Source organism: Idiotropiscis lumnitzeri, chromosome 11, assembly GCF_059441095.1.
Source record: "Idiotropiscis lumnitzeri isolate Australia: NSW breed Sydney's pygmy pipehorse chromosome 11, RoL_Ilum_1.0, whole genome shotgun sequence".
Classification (NCBI taxonomy): domain Eukaryota; kingdom Metazoa; phylum Chordata; class Actinopteri; order Syngnathiformes; family Syngnathidae; genus Idiotropiscis; species Idiotropiscis lumnitzeri.
The window spans coordinates 21,040,354-21,049,000 of record NC_142401.1 but is presented as its reverse complement, the minus strand read 5'-3'; the positions used below and the strand labels follow the sequence as shown (position 1 = coordinate 21,049,000).

Here is an 8,647-nt window from a genome sequence, read left to right as displayed (position 1 = left end):
ACCACTGGTGTATATATTGGTGGTACGGGGCTGGTATAATATTAGTGCCCCCATGTGGTCGGAATGTGTAGCTACGGAGCCACACACAAGTCTCCTGACACGCATTTGCAAATCAGCACACGCATTTGCGAGTCGTCCGCGGCAGGACTGTAGCAAACGTCACCTGTAAGAACACAGCCAATCAAAAGGTCCCGTTTTTACTGGTCGCCCATCGACGGATTTTTTTCCGCATTTAACCATGTGTATGTGCCAACAAATCATTGTACACATTTGCTGATATTTGTCATATATCTGTGACTTCAATCATGCATTGTAGATTGTTGTTACACATTTGTGACTGTGGTTATAGTTTCAGATTCTTGTTACGTATTTTTGGATTGAAGTATTTGCCACAATAAAGACCACATGTATGAAATGCAAAATTTTGAAAGGAATTGTCGCTTACGGCCAGACTACCCTGAGAACGCCCGATCTCGTCCGATCTCGGAAGCTAAGCAGGGTCGGGCCTGGTTAGTACTTGGATGGGAGACCGCCTGGGAATACCAGGTGCTGTAAGCTTTTGCACCGCAAAAAAAAAAAAAAAAACTTTGACAAATGTAAGCAAGTATGCGAGCTGCTTTTTCATAAATTTCCACATATTCGCCTGACAGGCTGAGAGCACAAAATGCCAACATTCAGCGTCCCCTGCCTTTGGGTGTTGCTACAGTCTCGCCGTGGACGACTCGCAAATGCGTGCGGCAATTTGCAAATGCTTGTCTGGAGACTTGAGTGTGGCTCCGGAGCTCCACATTAAGACCAAAAGGGGACTCTCGTAGTCTACAGGTGTAGCAGACAGATGACCCGATGCAGTCCGGTTGGGTTGGTGCAGTGAGTGTTTACTAAATAAAAAGTTAATGAATCAATTTTAAAAAATGGTGTTTACTGAATGCAATAAAGGGAAGTATAGTTAATGTGGCAATTAGCAGGTGTGGAGAAGCTTCATTCATTTTTTTTAGCTTCACTTGTTATATCATTGGTTCTTATTTTATTAGTTCCACTTTATTCTTCCATTTATTCCAATTTAATTTAAATAATGTTAAATAAATTGTACATGACCATGGGTGGATGGCAGTGAGCGCCCCCCCCCATGTTATTGGTGTATATATGTGGTACGGGGTTGGTATAATAATAGTGCCCCCATGTGGTCCGAACGTGTAGCTACGGAGCCACACACAAGTCTCCTGACACGCATTTGCAAATCAGCACACGGATTTGCGAGTCATCCGCGACAGGACTGTAGCAAACGTCACCTGTAAGAACACAGCCAATCAAAAGGTCCCGTTTTTACAGGTCGCCCATCTACGGATTTTTGTCCGCATTTAACCATGTGTATGTGCCAACAAATCATTGTACACATTTGCTGATATTTGTCATATATCTGTGACTTCAATCATGCATTGTAGATTGTTGTTACACATTTGTGACTGTGGTTATAGTTTCAGATTCTTGTTACGTATTTTTGGATTGAAGTATTTGCCACAATAAAGACCACATGTATAAAATGCAAAATTTTGAAGAGAATTGTCGCTTACGGCCATACTACCCTGAGAACGCCCAGGTGTGGTTGGTTGAGTGGTTGCAGGTGTGCCTGATTGTCACTCTGCGTGAGTGTGCAGAGGTGACAGTCAGAGCTCTATGCTCCTGGTTTATGTCTTATTTTTGTGGTAAATCTTGGTTAATCTTTTCGGAATTTTTAGGAGTTTTTTTGTTTAGCTTTTTTTTCTCCTCCCAGCCTCCGTGCTGTGGAGGGGGGTTTCTTTTGTTTCTTCTCCCCATCCCCCCCTTCTTTCTTCAGGTTCAATGGACTCATTAGGACAAACCATGGAGCAGCCATTGAATCGCGTGACTGAAGACATGCCAGCAGCTACCAAGGGACAAGGTTTGGACGGCGATGGAATGGTGAGCAATGTTGTGGCTGAGAGCATTATTTTTGATAAAGACCTCACGGTATTTCTGGACATAGACAATGGTGCTGAGATTACTCCCTTATTGTTAATTAGGGGTATTAAGGAAGTGTGTGGGCGGATAAGGGCCTGTCGGAGGATTTCCTCTGACAAATTTGAAGTAACAGTTAGCTCTATGCAAGCGAAGAAGAAGCTACTTGACGGCTTCCGGATAGGCGCTGAACGAATACATGGTAGGGAGATAACAACTGACGAAATGGTCGTATCCTTTTTACATCTGCCAGCTTATATTGATGACTCCGAAATACATGATAAACTTCAGTCTTGGGGCGTATCGGCGACCTCCAATGTACGGAGGAAAATGTGGCCGGGCACTGATGTAGCTGACGGGACCCGTTTTGTGAAAGTAAAATTTACTGACACTACAAAATCTTTACCATATTCTGCTCGCTTCATCACTGCCTCAGGGCCTGAATATTTCAGGGTGATCCATGATCGACAGGTCAAAGTGTGTAGAGGTTGCCTGTCCCCGGAACATGAGTACAGGGATTGTCCGGAATTCTTGTGCCGGAAATGTGGCAAGCAGGGGCATTATGCCAGAGAATGTAATGAGACTCACCTTCGTCGTTGTGGTGTGTGCAGACAATACCCTGTCCTTTGTGTTTGTGGCGAGGATATTTCTGTGGCCGCACCGATAGAAATGGAAGACAGTCCCACTATCGCAAAGCCGGTTGTCCGCCTGCCAGAAACAAACCTTTCAAAAGCTCACCTGTTTGAGAATAGTGAGATGAGCTCTGATACAGTGCTGTGTGGGACAAGGGTGCCTGTAGTGGAGGGAGTTATAGGTCAAAATCCTAGCTCTACTCACGAACGAGGCGGGGGGGGGGTGCGCATCGCCCTACCCCTGATCCCATGTCGACCGGGGCCGAACCTTTGAAGGGGGTGAGTGTTGGGCAGATTCCACTCTCTGACCCTGAGAGGGGGGGGACAACTATGGAAAGTTGTATCCCTAGGCCGGGGAAGAAACAACATCCAGAAAGGATCAGCAGTATCAATTTTTCCCTGCCGACCTCCCTAAATGCCTCGTGCACCGGCGATACGGGAGAGAGCGAGATATCTGCGGTGGGGAGGAATGTTGTTCAGCCTGAAGGCTTATCATTGCCCCAAATGATGCCGCAATGCCACATGGCAGAAGCCCCCTTACCGGTCGACAAGTGTCATGACAGTTGTAAATTGTCTGATGACAAAATGGAACACAGCACAGCGGAACCCAAAAAGAGGCAATCTGAAGGCTTGAGAAAAGGAAGATCGAAGAAGTCTAAGTGATAAGCCTCTTCCCCTCCTATCTTTATAATGACTGTTCTCCTTGTGTCAGCTAATGCCTGCGGGCTGCGGAGCAACCTCAAAATTGACAACATTTTACATAACACAAAGTGGGATGTTCTTTGTCTGCAAGAGACCTGGTGGAGCCAAGAGCATGTTGACAAGATTCGTCGCATGGTACGTGGCTCTGTACATGTAGCCCTCGGCTCCCCCAGGTCTTGTGGCGTAGCAATCCTGTCTAGGACCTGTGCACTGGGCCACCCCAACCTGGTGCATGCTGATCCGGGGGGCAGATTTATAGTGGTAGACTTTAATGGCTCATTGCCTCTCCGACTCATCAACCTCCATGCACCAAACCTGGAGCTAAAAAGACGAGACTTTTTCTTACATGTGTTTTCTTTTGTCAACAATAGAACAATCATGACTGGCGACTTCAATGTCGCCCTGAGTAAATTGGACATTAGTGTCAACAACACCTACAAAAATGATGTCAGCAGAAATTGTCTACTGAACTTGATCAACAACAACAATATGTTAGAAATCTGGAGAACCCTAAACCTCAGGGGGAGGGCTTTCTCGCGCAAACAAATAGTACTGGGCACGCTTAAACAATCGCGCATTGACTTGTGCTTAGCGTCTGCTTCCCTTGCGCAGAGACTGGACAATCCCAAGTACACATGGTCTGGACAGAGTGATCACGCGCTACTGTCGTTTGATCTATGTCTATACAAAAGCAGGCGGACCGGTGGTCTCTGGGTCTTCAATAATTCGCTTCTAGAAGATGAGAGCTTTATGTCAAAAGTAAACTCTTTTCTTGAGGGGATAAAGGAGGAGTCTAAGTATGTAGACAGGGTCACAGACTGGTGGGAAAGTGTCAAACTACGTTTAAAAAAATTGTCCATTAATCATTGTAGAGCTAAGTCTTGGGTGGAAAATTTAGAGGAGAACACTGTGAGAGACCAATTGCTGAAAATAACTCTATCTGCGGCGATAACACGTGGGCCTGTGGACCCGTTATTTTTCTCGCTGCAACATAAACTCGAGCTGCTTGAAGCAAAGAAGTGTAGAGGGGCAGCCCTGAGGGCCAAAGCTCAAAATGCTGTAGAGGGCGAGCGATCAACAGCGTACTTTTTGGGACTGGAAAAAAATAAACAAGGAAAAGCATATATATCTAAATTGTGGTCTCACAAATCTCACGCGATGGTCACGGACATTGATGACATTTTAGAAGAGGTCGAATTTTTCTATACTGATCTCTTCAAATTCCGACAACCGTTGACAGATCATGCCACCGAGGCCATAGCCGCCTTAAACCGTGTACTGAGTGTGGACGATAAAGACATGTGCGACAACTCAATGTCCGAATTCGAAATCACAAAGGCAATCCAAGATCTAAATAATAAAAAAAGCCCAGGTTGCGATGGTCTAACGGCTGAGTTCTTTAAGGCTTTTATGAAAAAGCTGTCACCTATTTTGCTCAATTTGTTTCATCACATGGAAAAAAAAGATCTGGTCCCTTCATCATTTTGCGTAGGTACCGTTACGTTAATACACAAGAAAGGTGCGTCTGAACAATTGAGCAACTATAGACCGATTAGTCTTTTGAACACTGACTATAAAATCTTAGCCAAAGTTTTAGCAGCTCGTCTCAAAAAAGTAATAGGTACCATCATCTCCGAAACGCAGTCATATAGCATTCCGACAAGGGATATTTCAGACACTATTTTAAGTATAAAGTATTTAACTAAACACATGGCTGCCTCGTGCGGAATTCATGTCAGCCTCGATTTCGAAAAAGCCTTTGATAGGGTGGAGCACTCTTTTTTATGGAAGGTGCTTGACAAATTTGGATTTGGGTCTTCCTTTACCAATTGGATAAAACGTCTGTACGCAAACGCAGCCAGTAAAATCAAAGTGAACGGACTACTGACAGGACCTGTTAAATTGGGAAGGTCAGTGAGACAGGGGTGCCCCCTGTCCTCACTACTCTTTGGCCTTGTTGTAGAACCACTTGCGGCCCTCCTCAAACAAAATAACAGCATAAAAGGCATTTGGACACCAAGTGGACGCGAAGTTAAGATTCTACAGTATGCGGACGATACAAACCTGTTTGTCAGAGACGTGGAGAGTCTAAGTGTAGCTCTCAACGAGCTCAACATTTTCTGCCAAGCCTCGGGTGCAAAAGTCAATTTTGATAAGTCCACCATGGCCGTTTTTGGTACCACCAGCGCTGTGCCAATGACCTGGGGTTTTAAAGAGGCCACACTCAGCCAAAAAATCCTTGGTGTTTGGATTGGGGAGAACACTTCTCATTGTGATGAACAGCAATGGGAAACAGTTTTACCACAAGTAAAATCCACTTTAGATATGTGGAAATTCAGGAATTTAACTCTGAAAGGGAAAATATTGGTCATCAATAACCTGTGTATTTCAAAATTAATTCACTCACTGACTGTCACTCACATGTCCGCGAATGTTTTAAATAGATTAAATTTAACTTTTAATTATTTCATGTGGAAGAGGGAAAGAGGTTTCATTGGGCACTATACCTTGATCGGTGATGTCCAAGCAGGTGGCTTAAATTTGACAGACATTGGCACAAAAAAGGCTGCACTACGCTTGAAGCTGCTCAGAAAGTTTTTAAATCCTGCCTTCTCAGCTCCCTGGAAGGATTTTCTTCTGCCAATTTTAGAGGGTCTAGGCTGCTACGGCGTCTTCAATCTCTGCCAGATGTTGCCTCGCACGATGTTCCCCCCTCTGGACCCCTTCGAAAAAGAAATCTTAGAGGCGTGGTGGGCATTGCGGCCATGGGTTAGGACAGAGCCAATGTCACTCCATCAACTGCAGAACATTCCACTTAGGTTCAACCCCGATCTCCTGGGCGGTGAGCCAGGGAGTGGGGAAAGGATGTTAAGTGGGGTTTTAGAAAGTGCACACATCAGAACAATGGGTGATTTATTAGACCAGAAAGGGAATTTTAACATTGAACGCATTCGCACCTTGTTTCGCTTCCACAAAGTTCCCTTTCGAAGGGCCACTGTGTTGCGCTCAGTGGGAAAAATCAGAGACTCCGTGCATTGCCACTGGGGGCACCTTCTGGGGCGGATGTCACAGAGTGAAGACACCACCACGAAGTCAGATTTTAAATTATGTGCTGACCTTTGGGGCTCGACCGACTAGACTGGCAGAGTGCACAACAAAACTACTCTATCATGTGTTGCTAACCAAAATACTTAAAAAGCCAACAGCAGAAAACGCGTGGCGTCAGGCAAACCCCACCCTGGCTCCCTCGTCCATCTGGGCTGACATGTTTAACTGGTGTACTCCACCCAAGGTAAGTAACACTGATTTTAGAATAAGACACAGGATAATCTTTCCATGTACAACGCTGCATGCTTTTCTACCAAGTGCCTATGACAGGACATGTCCAGTGTGCGGAGAGGAACCGGAGGATTTTCACCATCTCATTCTCCAATGCCGAGTCGTGCGACATTTCAGATCCAGACTAGAAGATCTCATTGCCAGGAGACTGGGGGTGAAACTCCCCTCGCCGGTAGTCGGTGGTGGCGGTGACCAGAATTCCTGGCTTCTCCTGTTCGGTATCATCCCTTCACCATGGAAAGGCCTAAATGTCAAAGCCCTCAAGCTGCTCTTGGCCATAGCACGTCATTCCATCGTCATCACAAGAAACATCCACCTGCATGAAAAAAGGAAAGGCGATCACTGGTCCATCTTCAAATCGTTGGTCATCTCCCATCTCACCCATCTTCAGGAACATCGACCCAAACGTTTTCAAGACGACTTGGCAGTAAACAACGGACTAGTAACTTTCTCTGCTGACAACAGTCTGGACTTTCATTTTTAAAATGCATCCTTGGTTACGACTGTCTATCGTTGGACATCCCTACTGATGTTTGTTCACGAATGTTTGGATCTTGAGTCAAACCTCTATTTGTACAGATGTTTTTATTACAATAATAAAAAAAAAAAATAAAAAAAAAAAAAAGAAAAAAAAAAAAAGAACGCCCGATCTCGTCCGATCTCGGAAGCTAAGCAGGGTCGGGCCTGGTTAGTACTTGGATGGGAGACCGCCTGGGAATACCAGGTGCTGTAAGCTTTTGCACCGCAAAAAATAAATAAATGAAAAAAACTTTGACAAATCTAAAAAAAAAAAAAAAAAAAAAAAGAACGCCCGATCTCGTCCGATCTCGGAAGCTAAGCAGGGTCGGGCCTGGTTAGTACTTGGATGGGAGACCGCCTGGGAATACCAGGTGCTGTAAGCTTTTGCATCGCAAAAAAAAATTAAAAACTTTGACAAATGTAAGCAAGTATGCGAGCTGCTTTTTTTATAAATTTCCACATATTCGCCTGACAGGCTGAGAGCACAAAATGCCAACATTCAGCGTCCCCTGCCTTTGGGTGTTGCTACAGTCTCGCCGTGGACGACTCGCAAATGCGTGTGGCAATTTGCAAATGTTTGTCTGGAGACTTGAGTGTGGCTCCGGAGCTCCACATTAAGACCAAAAGGGGACTCTCGTAGTCTACAGGTGTAGCAGACAGATGACCCGATGCAGTCCGGTTGGGTTGGTGCAGTGAGTTTTACTAAATAAAAAGGTAATGAATCAATTTTTAAAAATGGTGTTTACTGAATGCAATAAAGGGAAGTATAGTTAATGTGGCAATTAGCAGGTGTGGAGAAGCTTCATTCATTTTTTTTAGCTTCACTGGTTATATCATTGGTTCTTATTTTATTAGTTCCACTTTATTCTTCCATTTATTCCAATTTAATTTAAATAATGTCAAATAAATTGTACATGACCATGGGTGGATAGCAGTGAACGCCCCCCCATGTTATTGGTGGATATATTGGTGGTACGGGGCTGGAATAATATTAGTGCCCCCATGTGGTCCGAACGTGTAGCTACGGAGCCACACACAAGTCTCCTGACACGCATTTGCAAATCAGCACACGCATTTGCGAGTCGTCCGCGGCAGGACTGTAGCAAACGTCACCTGTAAGAACACAGCCAATCAACAGGTCCCGTTTTTACAGGTCGCCCATCTACGGATTTTTGTCCGCATTTAATCATGTGTATGTGCCAACAAATCATTGTACACATTTGCTGATATTTGTGATATATCTGTGACTTCAATCATGCATTGTAGATTGTTATTACACATTTGTGACTGTGGTTATAGTTTCAGATTCTTGTTACGTATTTTTGGATTGAAGTATTTGCCACAATAAAGACCACATGTATAAAATGCTAAATTTTGAAAGCAATTGTCGCTTACGGCCATACTACCCTGAGAACGCCCGATCTCGTCTGATCTCGGAAGCTAAGCAGGGTCGGGCCTGGTTAGTACTTGGATGGGAGACC

At 44.7% G+C, this 8,647-nt stretch overlaps 2 non-coding genes across 2 annotated transcripts in view; both read left to right on the top strand.

The window, feature by feature from the left end:
• Nucleotides 1-439: 439 nt before the first annotated feature.
• LOC148328340 (5S ribosomal RNA) lies at nt 440-558 on the top strand. Its single transcript, XR_015846010.1, has one exon. It is a non-coding gene; the product is annotated as a 5S ribosomal RNA (ribosomal RNA).
• A 7,997-nt stretch (nt 559-8,555) lies between these two features.
• Nucleotides 8,556-8,647, top strand: part of LOC148328339 (5S ribosomal RNA) — a 119-nt gene continuing 27 nt past the window's right edge. The window contains exon 1 of the ribosomal RNA XR_015845985.1: nt 8,556-8,647. This exon is cut by the window's right edge and continues 27 nt beyond it. This is a non-coding gene — a ribosomal RNA (5S ribosomal RNA).